The sequence below is a fragment of the Pituophis catenifer genome, unplaced genomic scaffold, assembly GCF_029215685.1.
Source record: "Pituophis catenifer annectens isolate HBS135680 unplaced genomic scaffold, rPitCat1.0.hap2 SCAF_1, whole genome shotgun sequence".
Taxonomy (NCBI): Eukaryota; Metazoa; Chordata; class Lepidosauria; order Squamata; family Colubridae; genus Pituophis; species Pituophis catenifer.
The window spans coordinates 327,313,534-327,330,547 of NW_027256881.1; the positions used below are offsets into that span (position 1 = coordinate 327,313,534).

The following is a 17,014-nucleotide window of genomic DNA, read 5'->3' on the forward strand; positions in this document are numbered from 1 at the left end:
GCTCACAACAATAAAACACAAGCCACAATAAAAATAAAGACTAAAATCTAAAAAATTTAAAATTAACCCATTAAAACCCTTAAAACCCCATCATCAGACCAGGTCAAGGGATTTGAAAAGCCAGGTTTTTAATTCCCGGTGGAAGGTGCGAAGGTCGGGCGCTAGTCGGAGCTCCAAGGGGAGTTGATTCCAGAGGGTGGGCGCCCCAACCGAGAAGGCTCTACTCCTGGGGGCCGCCAGCCGCCACTGTCTAGCCAACGGCACCCTGAGTAAGCCCTCTCTATGGGCGCGAACCGGGCGATGGGATGTTGTTGCTGGCTGTAGGTGGTCCGCCAAATATCCTGATCCTAAGCCATGTAGGGCTTTATAGGTCAACATCAGCACCTTGAATCTCACCCGGAGGGCAACCAGTAGCCAATGCAAACCGCGCAGGAGGGGTGTAAAATGGGAGTATCGGGATTCTCCCATCACAACCCGCGCGTTTTGCACCAGCTGAAGCCTCCAAGTGGTCCTCAAAGGCAGCCCCATGTAGAGAGCGTTGCAGTAGTCAATCCGTGAGGTGACCAGTGCATGAGTAACTGTGCGTAGGGCATCTCGGTCCAAGTAGGGACGCAACTGGCGCACCAGACGTATCTGGGCAAATGCCCCCCTGGTCACGGTCATTATCTGGTCTTCTAAGCTCAACCGTGAATCCAGAAGGACGCCCAAGTTGCGCACCCTGTCTACAGGGGGCAAAACTTCACCCCCTATAGTCAGCGATGGCACCTCTCCCCTGAACCGAGATGCCGGTACCCACAGCCACTCGGTCTTGGCCGGGTTGAGTTGCAATTTGTTTCTGCCCATCCAGACTCATCCAGACTTTATAATGCCTTGGTAAGGACACACTTGGAATACTGCATCCAGTTTTGGTTGCCATGGTGTAAAAAAGATGTTGAGACTTTAGAAATAGTGCAGAGAAGAGCAACAAAGAGGATTAGGGGACTGGAGGCTAAAACATATAAAGAACGGTTGCTGGAATTTGGCATGTCCAATTTGATGAAAAGAAGGACTGGGGTGACATGATAGCAGTGTTCCAATATCTCAGGGGCTACCACAAAGAAGAGGGAGTCAAGCTATTCTCCAAAGCACCTGAGGGCAGGACAAGAAACAATGGATGGAAACTAATCAAGGAGAGAAGCAACCTAGAATTAAGGAGACATTACCTGACAGTTAGAATAATTAATCAGTGGAACAACTTGCCTCCAGAAGTTTTAAATGCTCCAACAGTGGATGTTTTTAAGAAGGGATTGGACAACCATTTGTCTGAAAATGTATAGGGTTTCCTGCCTAAGCAGGGGGTTAAACTAGAAGACCTCCAAGGTGACTGACAACTTTTATTTCTTTGTGATCAAATGTGTTGATCACATTTGTATAACCATCTCACATGGCAATTCTAGGTGGCATACATAATAAAACAAAATATATATAAAAAAACATTAAAAGCCACAATTTAAATTAAAGTAAAAACAAGAAAAAAGATAGAATGGTTGCAAAACATAGAAAGATCCTATCCAGTTAATTGTCATATGGCCATCAAATAGGATCTACTCTATCATGGGATCTCCAGCCATATTTAGAGGGCTTTTTAGAAAGTGGTAGGGTTATGTTATGTTATGTTATGTTATGTTATGTTATGTTATGTTATGTTATGTTATGTTATGTTATGTTATGTTATGTTAATTTTATTTATATACCGCCCTTCTCCCGAAGGACTCAGGGCGGTGTACAGCCAATTTAAAAGCATAAATATACAGACATCATCATTAAAAGTAATTAAAATCAATTAAATGTTTCAGCCAAAATTTAAAACCCCAAGTTAAAACTCCAATTTAAAACCACTTAAATAGACAGCCCTGCCTGTCAGAACAGTAGGGTCTTAAGGGCACAGAGAAAAACCCAGAGGTCAGAGATTGTACATATTTCCAGGGGCAGTTCGTTCCAAAGGGCAGGAGCTCCCACTGAGAAGGCTCTCCTCCTGGGTGTCACCAGCCAGCATAATTTGGCCGATGGCACCCTGAGGAGTTCCTCTCTGTGGGAGCGAACTGGTCGGTAGGAGGCTATTGGTGGCAGAAGGCAGTCCCGTAAATGCCATGGAGCGCTTTAAAGGTAGTAACCAACACCTTGAATTGCACCCGGAAGACCACTGGGAGCCAGTGCAGCTTGCGCAGGAGAGGTATTACATGGGCGCAATGAGTTGCGCCCATAACCACCCGCGCTGCCGCATTCTGAACCAGTTGGAGCCTCCGAGTGCTCTTCAAGGGGAGCCCCATGTAGAGAGCATTACAGTAGTCCAGCCGGGAGGTGACAAGGGCGTGTGTGACCGTGCATAGGGTGTCCTGGTCTAGAAAGGGATGCAACTGGCGGATCAGGCGAACCTGATAAAAAGCCCCCCTGGTCACGGCCATCATGTGCTCTTCTAAAGACAGCCGTGCATCCAGGAGGACACCCAGATTGCGAGCCCTCTCTGTGCGGGGCAAAGATTCACCCCCAATAGTCAGCGATGGCACCAGCTCACTATACCGGGACGCCGGAAGCCACAGCCACTCAGTCTTGGAAGGGTTGAGTCTGAGCCTGTTTCTCCCCATCCAAACCCACACGGCCTCCAGGGAGCGGGACATCACAGCAAGGGCATCGTTGGGGTGGTTTGGGGTGGAAATGTACAACTGAGTGTCATCAGCGTACTGGTGGACTCTCACCCCAAAACCACGGATGATCTTACCCAGATCAGGGGGATCAGAGAGGGGGGAATCTCGCAATGCAATTAGCTCTGCCGCCAAATACATCCACTGAAAGTCCAACAAGGAGCTGGCATCCGGGTGGGGTCCAATAAAAGTTCTGCAACAGAAGATGGAAAATCCATGTGGAAAAACAGCTGGCCTCCACTGTTCTCTCACCTCCAGTGGGAGGAGTCTTAAGCCTTTGAGCACATCTGGAGGATCAATGTCCCAGTCACCCTCTCACGGTGATGGTCAGATGGTCGTGACTTTAGAAAATTTGATGGTCCACCTCCAGCCTTACAATAGCATCCAGTGTCCAGAAGCCGGCTCCCTCAGCACCCACATAACTGTCCAGACCATATCGGTACATGGGTTCAATAAGAATAGAACATCACTTGTGGAGACAAATCGATGATAATCCTACAATGATAGTCCTATGGGAGGGGGATTTTCTGCGAAGGGGGAAATAAGTTCGTAACAAACAGAATCTGCGGGCAGTCATCTAAGAAGCCCAAACCAGGCTAAAAAGAGCGGGGGGGAGAGGAAATACCATCCAGGCAGCCAATCCATAGGCCCTCCTCCGGCATCTCCAATTCCCAGAGTTTACTAACCCCTCAGCCATACTGCAGCCTCCAAGTCCCCCATCACATTGGTGGTTTGTTAGTCTCTAAAACGGCTGCAGGGCATGTTAGCCATCGCCCTTCTGTCCCCTCCGCCAACATTGTTCTTCCGCCCCATCCAGCCTCACCCAGCGGCCGCCATTTCGCCGGGATAACCTCCACCGACGCCGGCAAACACCTGGGCCTCCAGTACACCCCCGGCACCCCCGGAACTTCCACAGATCTCCGAGGTAACCCTAGGCCAGATGAGAGTCTTCTGGCCGGCATCATCCCACCGCCAATTCGGCCCGCTGTTGTGTTCGGCTGTCGCCGCCCCAGGCATAAAAACGCCAGAGCAACCGGCCGTTGGTGCCTTCAATCCCACAGCCCTTAGTGTCCGTGAATTCTTTCCAGCCATGATGTTTCGGGGGACAAAAATGTCCTCAATATGCTGGGGGAGAGTTCCCATCACCAAGGGTTGGGGCTAAGATAATAAAGACAGCCCCAATGGACCCCAAAACACCCGAATCCATCCCAAAGTCGGGTGCAGATTCAGGGTAGCGTCGCCATCTTGCGCATGCTCATTCCTATGGCTTTCATCTGACGGTATCAGATGAAACCCAGATCACATCAGCTGAGGGTATCATCTCAGATGGATGATCTTCCACAAGGGGATATCAATGGAAGAAAAAGCTTTCTCCCTAGGTCCCAACAGAAAAAAATCCTTGACTGATGGGACCTGAAACCTGCCCCTCGTGATGGACCAAAATTATGAAGTCTATAGAGATGGAAGGATGGGATCTTTTTCAGAGTATGTGCTAAAGCTGAACTCCCAGAGGGGGAAAAAAAGCTCTCTGAAGTGCGTTTCCCTACTATTCACTGCAGCTACCTCTTCTTTCTTCAGGTTCAAGGTGGTCATGATATTCTCGTTGCTTCAAATAGCATGGATGCTTTGTCTTTGTCCTCCTGTGAATTGTCTACTTTAATATTAACAAAACCAGATGCTCATGAAAAAGTAAAATGCAATCTTAATTTATCCTATGAGCTTTATCCATCATACTTACAAATCCTCAGCATCCACTCCAACAGATCAACAAGCAAGAGCAAAGCTTTTGTGCTGGCTGGTTGTGATGTAAATGAATGCATAAAATGGCATCCACATGATCTTGATCATTGCCAAATTAATGTAGTACGAAACCTGCAGATTGTTTGGTTAATAATCCATAAAGTGCAGTAAAGCAAACATCTTCGTACATAAAAGTGGGATTGGAATGTTCTGCATTTTAGCACAAGTATGAAAAAAGAGACGAGCAAGCGCTATGGGGGTGCTTGTTTTTCGCCTCCCATAGTGAACAGCTTCTGTTTATTACTAAGGGGGGAAATGAAGCATTGCATATGGGAAAGGGAAATGGGGCTGTGGGAAAAGAACAAGGAAAATCAGAGAAGGCAAAAATTAAGGGTGATAATGGTGATGGATGTTGATGATGACATCAACAAAATAGTTGCCTTCTATTTGGGAAGGACCATTTTGTGGGTATGTATGTCCCTTCTCCAAAAAGAACCTTGTGTGTAATGCTATGTTCAGAACTATAGAGAGATTTTTTGGACATTCCTTTCTTATTAGTTAAGACAACATGAGTTCTTTTTTTAAAAAAATCTGCAAGTCCATCCTTGTCAACATGAATTGTTTTGGAAGACAACTGTTAAGGTTCCAAGTAATACATCCCATTCAATAAGAACTCCGAGGCAGACAAGTTCCTCAAAGAACATTTTACTAGGACATATCAAATTGGCATATTCTTGATGGAAATCCAGCTCTGAGTTGGCACCAGTTTCCCCTCCAATTAAAAGTAAAATTTCATCACTTCCCCCCCAGAATCTCAGTCACATGGTCCAATCAGCATACAGTCCGGTTGCAAGTTGACCTCACTCGCCTCCCTGCAGACACCTGCACGAACGTCCTTGATTCCCAAGGGAAAGAATTTTATATAGGCTACAACACCCCAGCTAAACTCTACACCCCCCTCCCTGGCCCCATCACTCCAGGCTGTATCCACTCTGAAGCAGTGAGAAAGGAGAAAAGAAACCTCCCTATAAACTACAAAAAAGAAAATGGCCACCGTTTTCAGCCAACTTCAGGGTTGACAACAACATTTGAGGAGCATGACAAAATTGCAATAAAATGCAGAGTGTTAGTTTGTTAACCAGGTAGCATTCTATGAATATCAGATTCCTACCTTTACCTTTAGGGCCACTGCCGTTTCTTCAAAACCACAAGCAGACATGTTCAAGCAAGACAAATTGAGAAGCAAAAGAGATTGTTTTCTGAATTCTGGCCACATTGCCACTAGGCATGTTTCAGCACAAGCCCTAAACTTTAATGGCTTCTTCTCCCAAAGTAATAGTGGGATTGTTTAACAGTTAATTCTGCCACAAAACTCCTTTGGAAATTAACACTACTGTTACATATCATTGTGCCAGGAGACGTGTGGGCAGACATTACTGCCGAGACAATTTCATTCTTGCCCTAAATAAATCTTCATAATGTACTCTTAACTCAGCCGACTGAAAATGCCCCATCAATTTGCCAGGACTGGGGGACATCTATTATTTTTGTTTCAATTATTTATTAGGCCAATCCCCTGCCTTTTCATCCATGCAAATAGTTTCCCCACCTTGCTAACCATGGTCCAGGCATGTCATATAAAGAATCTGCTTTATAGGTTAAAATAGTAAGCTTCTATTTTTATGCACAAGTCAGCTATTTGATATCTGGCAAGCAGACAAGCAAACAAAAACCTCTAACAGTATTTTCCTGAAAGCACCAGGACTTTCCAGGGACCTTCTATAGAAATAATGATCTAATGAATAAATTGTAAATTGAACCAGTTATATCTTGATTAGTGGGAAGATATTAAAAAATGTATTGTCCATGCCAAAGCTACTGGAAGCATATCCGATCAAGTCTTCCTAACAGCTGGAATGTTCCCTGTGTTGGAAACAGGAGAATGGGTATCTCACCAATAAGTATATTGGTGAGTAATAAGTATAATAAGTATATATTAAGTATCTCACTTAATATATATTAAGTGTTTACCGAGACACCTGGTCTACCCCAACATGTGGGAGGGGGCATTCTGCTCCCTTTTGCCTTTCAGCTCCAATCCAGGAGCCCTCAAGCAGTCGCATTCACTTAATCTTTCCCCTGGCTCAAGCTGATGAAGGGAGGAGAACTTGTGGCTCAGAAGGTTAATTCAACTGCCTAACGTGCAAGAAGTCCAAGATCAAATCCAAGTAAGGGTATGGCTAGCTGATGAAAGCTAAAAAGCTTGAAATAGATCTATACTAATCTCCCTTTATTTCTTTATCAGCAAAATATAAATTATAAATATATATATCAGTGGTGGTTCTGTAGACGTGGCTTGGTGGGCGTGCCAGGGGAAGGATACTGTAAAATCTCCATTCCCTCCCCAATCCAGAGGAAGGTTACTGCAAAATCCCCGTTTCCTCCTGATCAGCTGGGACTTGGGAGGCAGAGAATAGATGGAGGTGGGGCCAGTCAGAATTTTTTCTACCGGTTCTCTGAACTACTCAAAATTTCCACTACTGGTTCTCAGTAAAACTAATAAAAAGAGAGACAGTAAAACTAATAAAAAGAGAGAATAATAAATTAATACAATAACATAATAAAATAACCCCCCATCCCCTGCCCTGGTGACAATATATCATACGAGCCATTTAATGGGCTCCATCCCGCTCTGCATTGCCCAGGCCCGCTGGCAGAACCAGGTCTTCAGTGCCTTCCGGAAGAGTGTCAGATTTTAATCTCCAGGGGGATAATGTTCCAGAGAGAGGGAGCCACCACGGAGAAGGCCCTTCTTCTGGGTCCCACCAGGTGTATCTCCCTATGCGATGGGACCCGCAACATTCCTTTCCTCCCCGCTCTGGATATATGGAAAACTGAATAAAAAGGTTTGTAAATTTGTACCACAAGGCACCATGCAGTGCAGAAGAAGCAATCACTGAATTGCTCGTTAGGCATGCTGGGTCATCATACAAGCAGGAGGATAAATACGGCAATGCTGGAGAAGGCTAACCTGTCCTGCACTCAGACAAATGCCAGTTTTTCCTTTCCCACTGTGAGAGTTGCATCTCTTTAGCCATGAGTAGAAAGCACTCCAGATTCCATCGGAGATGAATCATCTGATTTCAATCATTCTTTCTTGAAATTCTTAAACAGCTCATGTCAATCTCCTGGCTGTTCATTGAAAGAGCAGATACTAAATATATGTCAAGCAATTCTGATAAACTAGCAAGTTATTTGTGAAATTTCAAATCTTCTTAAGTCTGAAGAAGTCTTTAGAACAGAGGTCTTCAAACTTGGCAACTTTAAGACTCATGGACTTCAACTCCCAGAATTCTCCAGCCAGCATAGCTGAAGTTGAAGTCCACAACAGTCTTAAAGCTGCCAAGTTTGAAGACCTCTGCTCTAGAAAGAGTGCAGAGAAGAGCAACAAAGAGGACTAGGGGACTGGAGGCTAAAACATATGAAGAACGGTTGCAGGAACTGGGTATGTCTAGTTTAATGAAAAGAAGGACTAGGGGAGACATGATAGCAGTGTTCCAATATCTCAGGGGCTGCCACAGAGAGGAGGGAGTCAAGCTATTCTCCAAAGCACCTGAAGACAGGAGAAGAAACAATGGGTGGAAATTAATCAAGGAGAGAAGCAACTTAGAACTAAGGAGAAATTTCCTGACAGTTAGAACAATTAATCAGTGGAACAACTTGCCTCCAGAAGCTGTGAATGCTCCAACACTGGAAGTTCTTAAGAAGATGTTGGATAACCATTTGTCTGAAGTGCTGTAGGGTTTTCTGCCTAAGCAGGGGGTTGGACTAGAAGACCTCCAAGGTCCGTTCCAACTCTGTTATTCTATTCTATTCTATTCTATTCTATTCTATTCTATTCTATTCTATTCTATTCTATTCTATTCTATTCTATTCTATTCTATTCCATTCCATTCCATTCTATTCTATTCTATTCTGGGAGACCTTCCTCCAACACTCCAACCTTACTGCAGCTGCATTCTTCACAAAAGGCTTTTTTCCTGAATATTTTTTTTAAAAATAAACTCTCGTAGGAACAAATCAGGGACATTTGGTTGCTCAATCCAACCCATCCAGTGAAACTGTTGGAACAATTAGTACCTAAAAGAATGCTCTGATATGCAAGTCTTGTAGAGTTGAGCAGGCTGTACAAGTATGGGATATGTTTCAGATATGAATATAGGTAGCGCTCAACTTAATTGAGCAATAATTGGAAATTTCTATTGCCAAGCAAGGCAGTTGTTAAATGAGTTATGCCAATTCTATGACTCTTTGCCATGGTTGTTAAGGGAATCACTCCTATAGTTATGGGAATCACAAGGTCATAAAGTGAATCTGGCTTCTCCATTGACTTTGCTTATTAGGAACCAATTAGGAAGGTCCCAACTGGTGATCACATACTCTGGGATACTGCAACCATCGTAAATGCATGCTGCTTGCCAAGTACCCGAATTTTAATATCATCAACATCATCATTGTTGGAAGGGACCATGGAGTTCTTCTAGTCCAACCCTCTTCTCAAGCAGGAGCCCCTATACCATGTCAGATAAATGGATGTCCAGTCTTTTCTTAAAAGCCCCTGGTGATGGAGCATCCACAACTTCTGAATGCAAGCTGGTCGATTGTTCTCACCATCAGGACATTTCTCTTTAATTCTAAGTTGTTTCTCTCCTTAGTTAGTTTCCATCCATTGTTTCTTGTCTTGCTTGCTGTTGCTTTGGAAAATCAGTTAACCTCCTTTTCTTTGTGGCAACCTCTCAAATATTGGAACACTGCTATCATGTCACCTCTAGTCCTTCTTTTTGCTGGACTAGACATACCCAATTGCAGCAACCATTCTTTATATGTTTTAGCTTCCATCCCTCAATCATCTCATTTACTCTTCTCTGCATTCTTTCCAAAGTCTCAATATCTTTTTTATATCATGGTGATCAAAACTGGATGCAGTATTCCAAATGTGGCCTTACTAAGGCCTTATGAAGCGGTACTAACATTTCATGTGACCTTGATTGTATCTCTCTGTTAATGCAACCTAGGATTGTGTTGGGTTTTTGGGCGGGTTGCTGTCGCACACTGCTGGCTCAAATTTAAGTGATTGTCTACTAGGACTCAACAATCCCTCTCTCAGTTACTGCTATTGAGCCAGATTTCATGTAATCTGTATCTGTACATTTGTTTTTTCTTCCCTAAGTATAAAACCTTGCTTTCCTCTACATTGGATTTGAATTCCCTCATGACTGTGAGAATGCTAGAACTACAGTACAATTAGTGTGAGGACTAGGTGTAAGTAACTGTTTTCAGTGCCATTGTAACTTCGAAAGTTTGCTAAATGCATGGTTGTAAGTCAAATATTGCCCGTATTCTATATTTACTCATACTCTACAAGTATACAAGTGCTAGTTTTCTGTCCTGTCTTTTTTTTGTGACACATGCACAGCAGTTAGCAGACAAGAATGATGGAATTAGTTGAAAAACAATGAGAAGATACACTCCTAAGAAAAGGAAAGGGGGGCTCCATATCATAATAAAGATTAGAAATGAGGGAGAAATCAACAGTTGCATGCCATTATCAAGAAATGTGTTTTTCAATTTAAAATATATATATATTCAGAAGCATACAAGTTACACAAAAATGCATTATATTAGAGCCTATTGCTTTCATGGAAGCAGATCTTATACAAAAAAAGCAGATAAAAGTGTGCATATTAAGAGAAATATGCATGAAGTTCAGCATAAACATTTATGCCACTTTAGTTCTTAAAAACAGATATGGAAGTGGGATGGAATGCAGTTTAAATTGAACAACTAAGGAATAGAATGAGATAAAATCTTACCAATCGGTTGCTTCCAAATAGATTTTACCTCTGTTTTGTTTTTCAAGCAAAGGTTTTATTCATTTCTTTATTTAGTTTTTGAAATAGTAACTGAAAAAAAAGAAAAAGAAATTTTATGCATTAAACAGATTCGGATTTCCTTTGACATTCATAAAAAGGATCAAGATCTTACATGAGTCGCCCACATCTAAAGTAAAGGTCAATGGCATGTTCTCTGCTACATTTCCACTATTTAGAAGAACTAAACAAGAATGTCCACTTTCACCCTTGCTTTTTAATATCTACATGAAACCTTTCTGACTTTGCTATTGGACAGCTTAGAGAGATAAGTACATAACTCAGCTGAACACAAATTGGTTTTATTTCTAGATGACATTCTTCTCTCTCTCTTTTTTCCTTTTATCCTACTATTCCAGTGTTGATTCAGATGCCTTTAATAAAATAGCAGGGTACTGGTCCAAATCAGAATTGATGCCAATAGTGTGAAAATATGGTTACCCAGTCATTTAAGGAATAATAATTCCACATTTCTACCAAATCCATTAAATATCTAAGGATGCGGTATAATTAAGTAGCATGCAATATAAATAAAATATGGAGGGAGGTTTCTTCAGGTATTGATAGATGGGAGTCATTAAACCTCAAGCTATGAGGAAAGATGAACACTCAAAGAGAATATTACTTCCAGATTAATTTGTATGCTGAGAGACATTCAGTTCATATATCTGGAATATATTTTGAGAAAAAGATTCTTTGTTTAGAAATTTTCTGTGCAGCTCTTCAACTCCGAGAATATCTTTACAGAAAATGAAATTACCAATAATGAGGAAAGCCAAATTAAAAGGTAAAAAAAAGAAGGTATATCCCTCATGTGTATTGCAGTACTCATAATAATATAACTCATAATAGTATAACTTCTTTTTTCTGTTTTTTGTTTTCACTATGTTTCAAGCACTTTTTATGTGTTTCTTTTTCTCTTTGAGAATATATTCATTCCCATTGTTTTTCAAGCAATTGATGGAAATTTTTGCTCTAAACAGCAAGCCAGCTTATTTTAGCAGAATGAGTTCTTGGTTTTCATTGGAACCAGCAAACACTCAATTTTTTCTTCAATTTTCTTCTGTTTCCTTTCTGTCACCTAAACTGTCATCACCACCCAGAGTTGCCATATCAGGGAGATGGGCAGCATACAAATGTAAATAAAAAAGAAGTGAATGAATGAATGAATGAATGAATGAATGAATGAATGAATGAATGTCTTTACTTTCCACCAGCTATGGATTACTTCCAATGGTTTATAGGATTTTCATCACCCAAACTAGGTAACATCATCTTTGCTCTCAGTTTATATTCTAGTGGCTTGCCCTGTCAGTATTGGTGGGAATGGTCTTGGAGGTTCTTTGGTTGGGCTGTTTACTGTTGATTTCCTCTCCTAGTACTAGGTTTGATCTTATAGATCAGCCAAGGTTGACTTGATGCTATCAATTGCTGTGACTTTGAACCATTATCCTAAACTAAGTATATTTTCCACAGCCCTTAGTATTTTGGTTCTTCACAAAATTGTGCCCAAGACTGTGACAGCAGCAAGAATGATCTCTGGAGATTTTCTACCATTATGTTGTTTATTTTGATGGCAGATGTTCTAGTGACGGAATACATTTATTTAAAACAGGGTAAACTAGAAATATGCCAGAGAGAGGTGGGAATGGGTGAATATATACATCCAATTGCTAGAGTTCTTTGGGGAAAAATAGGATTGGCAACCAGTTATATTACTGTTTACATAATACTGTTTCCCATCATAACATCTGTTCTTTTTTCAGTACTGCATAGGTAAGATGCATTCATCAAATTATTTGATGTTATTTTAATGGTGTCTTCAGAGTTAGAGTTAGGGAAGAGATGGAAACAGATGCATTTTAGAAGAATGGATAATTTTGATTTCCTTGCCCCCTTCATCCCACCCACCCCTTCCCAAGTAGGGAAGCTGCCTCACAGCAGGGAGCAGCAGCAATCCCACCTGATCCCTTATTCATGTCTTCAGTGCCTTATTCTTACCAGCAATGACTTGATTACATGTTAATAGATTTCCTGGGTACTACGGTTATATAAATAATCACAATCCCTTTGTGATGAACTTTGTGTGCCTTTTGGAAACTTCTTGTTTCATGGGAGAGTCTTTGAGCAAAAGCTCATATTTTTAAACAGCGATAGCAATAGCACTTAGACTTATATACCGCTTTACAGTGCTTTACAGCCCTCTCTAAGCGGTTTACAGAGTCAGCATATTGCCCCCAACAATCTGCATCCTGATTTTACCCACCTTGGAAGGATGGAAGGCTGAGTCAACCTTGAGCCTGGTGAGATTTGAACTGCCAAATTGCAGGCAGCCAGCGTTCAGCAGAAGTAGCCTGCAGTACTGCACCCTAACCACTGCGCCACCTAGACTCAGGGCACTTATCCTTTGTGTGTCAGAGTTGAGTTGAATGCATTTCAAAGTTGAATGGCCCTTTTTTTTTGTCTCTGATCTCCTACCTTTTCCCGTCTTATTTATTTTTCATTCAGAATAAGATTGCCACGTATATAGCCATGTTCATATTTAACTGGAGCTATACCTAGCAAGAACATACCTAGTAAGCTTCAGAGAGGTAAAGCAACAAGCTCAGCAGAAGTATGTTCTGTGCATGCTTCAGAATATGAGAAGGGCTTCAGAGCAGCCAGATGTGATCAAACTTAGCCTAGATTTCTAGTAGGGGAGAGTGCATTTCAGAAAAGCAAATGACGACTCAGTTCAGGTAGGTTGTGTCAGAGAAAAAGGGTGAAGATGATTCCTCTCTAGTTCTCAAAATATTTATGGACTGTTAGCATGCTTTAGTTTGGCAAGATTCTGCCTATGGGTGAGGAACAATAAAGATATCCGCTTGGAAGAATCACAACATGTCTTTCTAGGTTTTTTGGAGCCTGACACCACTCTCAGCTTTCAAAGAAAAATGAACACCTTGCCACTCTGCACAATAGGCACACAGGGGTGATTGGATGAAGTGACCCTCAAAATAGTTTACACAACCCTAGTAGCCACTGTGTTACTAATTCTGTGATATTATAGATCAATAACCTGAGAGAAGAATCACAATCTGAGTCTTCAAAAACTTACTAGTGTACTGTAATTCAATGTGGCAAGAGGGGATAATTAAGTACATTCAGAATATTTAATTAATTTTAATTGCAGCCATTAAAGTACATTAAAATTGAGTTTTTGTTTTTCACCAAGTCCATTTCTTTGTCTTGGTTTCACCACTTTTGGGTAGATAACAATGGCACAGCATTGAAAGGTCAAGTATGACCCACAATCTGAAAAATATGACCTTTCTAATTAAGAACTTTGAAAATAGGTATTTTCTAAGGCACCGCACTTAGAGAAATGAATATATCAAATTAAATAAAATTTATATTACAAATTATGCCTTGTACAAAATTATCTTTAAAAGGTGTTTCAAACAAACAAAAAACCTCATATATAGTTCATGATATAACATCAAAATTGTATAAAAAAAAAGATCTGGAAAACAGTTTGAAGAGATTACTCCAAGTTTTCTTTCTTGCCCTTTTGTTGAAAAGGCCTAAATCATATTTTTACAACAGTTCATTGCTGCAAATCTGGTGCTGATTTATCCTACTGGTGTTGTGAACTACATCACCCATGTACAAAAATTCACAATTCTTTAAATCTTGATAAGTTTGAGATATTGAGTACACAGTCTGTTCGAAAATAGACATCCTTAACCCACAGCACTTGCTTTAAAACCTTGTTAACAGTCCTGTGGATTTCAGCGATGGTGAATAATAGGACAAGTCCAGGCCATGTGAATTAATGAACTCCTGAATTACATTTGTAACAGCAGTTCTTTGCAACCAACATTTATTAAAGATTCTCTGAGGTGTTAATATATTCAGATCAAAATGACCCTGCCAGAGAAAATTATTTAATATCCTATAAATTCACTTACTGTGGTATGAAGGAATAAAAATAGAAAGACTCATAAGATGCAGGGCAAAAACTAAATTAAGCATCTCCAACAAAGAGCTGTCTAACCTCTGCTACATTCAGGGTAGGAAAACCCACCATATCTTAGTGAAATTAACCATGAAAGTCAACTGGGTGACCTTGAGCCAGTCAATCTCTCTCAGACCATCCCACTTCACAGGGTTGTTGTGGGGAAAATAGGAGGAGAAAGACATGTTGGATATGCTTGCCACTTTGAGTTATTTGCAGAAATAACAAAAGCAAGATACAAGTAAATAAATAAATAATCCATCTTCAAAAGACTTGATCCTTTTCAATTATGGTCCTGCTCCTTTGAAATAGCTTAACTCCTACGGCATCCACTCTTACAACATTCTTGGACACCTATTCAGAAAGCCATTTGGGGATCGACAAGGTCATGATACTGTCAGAATATTCATGAACTGGCAGAGACATGGTAACAAGGTCAGCCAATGAATAGGCATAGGAAATGGATCAGCCAATAAGGGCTGCTTAGAAACTGAAACTGGAAGGAGCCTGGGTGTGGCTCTGTATTAAGCTCTGTGCTCAGCTCTGAAACAAGTCTGGTCTAGTCTGTCTGCAACTCTGAACTGAAAACTGTTCTCACCTCTGCTGTTGGTATTGTATATTTATCTTCATGTGTTATATTATGTATAAAGAGAAGTTAATGAATCCTGCTAAATCAATTACCTGTGTGTGCTTTCTGGATTTGATTTTGCAACAAACTCTGACAGCTGCCCCAAAGGGTGAGTGTGTTTGATTATTTATAATTTTATTAATTTATTATTGTGTTTAATTTCTGATACTCATTCTGTAAGCTACACAGAGTTTCTGGAAGTTCAGTACCGTCTAAACTGTGTGTGAGAATGAATGGAGAACAAACTAATAAATAAGCATTCCACTATCGAACAATTTTTATTATTGGGACATGTTCAAAGATTCAACTAGAATCAGGCTTCCTTTAACTTAAATCCATCTTGATAATAAATGCAGTATCATACCCAAATACTAAAAAAAAAAAATCTAAGTAATTTTTCATTTGTATCAAAGCAAATGGTAAGTTCAGATTTATTACACAAGAGCTCTTGTGGAGCAGAGATCAGGTGTGTTCAGATCTCTCTTGATAAATGAACACGTTTATTCGGCTGAACAAAGGTGGATCCTCCCATAAGATTAGAAGAACCCTGAATGCAGTTTGAAAAATTTCTTATTTTTACTTGGTTACATAAGAGGAAGTTAGCACAGAGTAGATATGGTATAGAAGCTATAAAAATACTTACATATGCCTTCTGTAGCTTGGATCACATGTTTAACCCAATGGGCTTGTGGTTTCTGATGGAACTTTGCACAACCCTAAAGGCCCGGCTTAGGCCTGAACTTTAATTCTGCCATCTCAACATAAGAACTTTTTAACCAATGGTGAAATCCTCCGCGGATTGCCACTGGTTCGCTGCTCACGCATGTGTGCTGTGCGCCAAACATATACTGTACGCATACATGTGCAGTGCATTCCAAACGCAGGCTGCACATGCATGCGGATTTCATGGAAAATGCATGCTGTGCATGCACGCATGCGCAATGCGTACTAAACATGAATTTTGCACAGAAAAAGGAGCCGTTTGAAGGTAAGTAGAACAGTGAGCGGGGGAACAGCTGTTCCGCGTGATTTAGATTTGCTAGAAAGCAGGACTTCCTGCTTTCTAGCGAATATAAATCACGCGGCACAGCTGATCATCGGAAATACTATTTCAGACGAACAGATAGCTTTTTTTTACTACCAGTTCACCCAAACTGGTAGCTTTTATTACTACCCGTTCACCTGAACCAGTGCGAACCGGTAGCATTTCACCCCTGCTTTTAACCAATCATCAGAGTTATCAGAATCCTGATCAACACTCTTCCTAGAATCATTTCTAGTCTAGTCTCTATATGTATCAAACCACTGACATCGATTTATAAAGTAATCTGACAGGACACCAGACATACATACAATAACAACAAATTTGAGATCATTTCTGTCTGATTAATCAACCTATTTTCCATATATAATAGCATCGGCTGGCCTCTTCAGTTCTGTGCCAATCAATATTTTCATATTTCTAATCATGCATGCAAGAGGGCTGAATGCCAAATTAAAAGGAAAAAAGAAGCTATATCCTTCATGTATCACAATTTAAAGTTTATTAAGTAAAGACATACAATTAGTAACCATATGTGATTTTAGAAACTGAATAAAACATGTTGATCCAGAGTATAAACTCGGGGGTGGGGTGGGGGGAAGCTAATACAAATCCATTTTGAAAACTTTGAAGGAGTTATATCAACAACTTCTTCTCAGAAGAAAATAATGACTTCTGGATTTTGTCAACTTTGAGTTAATGCAGAACAAAGTAATCTATGGGCCAAGAAATCTTTGTAATTTGGTGAAGAGTGGATGGCTGTTGATAGGATTTGTGTAGATCAGCCTTCCCAAAACTGGCAAGTGCTCCTACTGTCATGCTGGCTATGTATTCTGAGTTCTGTAGTCCAAAATATCTGAAAAGTGTTGGGCTAAAGAAAGCAGGTATAGAAAAAAGTCCAGTGGAAATTCTGTCAACGATTTAGAAATGCAACATTTACATCTTGAAGCTGAATATCTACAATATGTGGTATTTTGCTTATCTTCAACAATGAAC

At 40.8% G+C, this 17,014-nt stretch overlaps 1 protein-coding gene across 3 annotated transcripts in view; it reads left to right on the forward strand.

Moving 5' to 3' along the window:
* MDGA2 (MAM domain containing glycosylphosphatidylinositol anchor 2) overlaps positions 1-17,014 on the forward strand; it is a 603,292-nt gene that overhangs the window by 537,403 nt on the left and 48,875 nt on the right. The gene's annotated exons all lie outside the window — the stretch shown is intronic.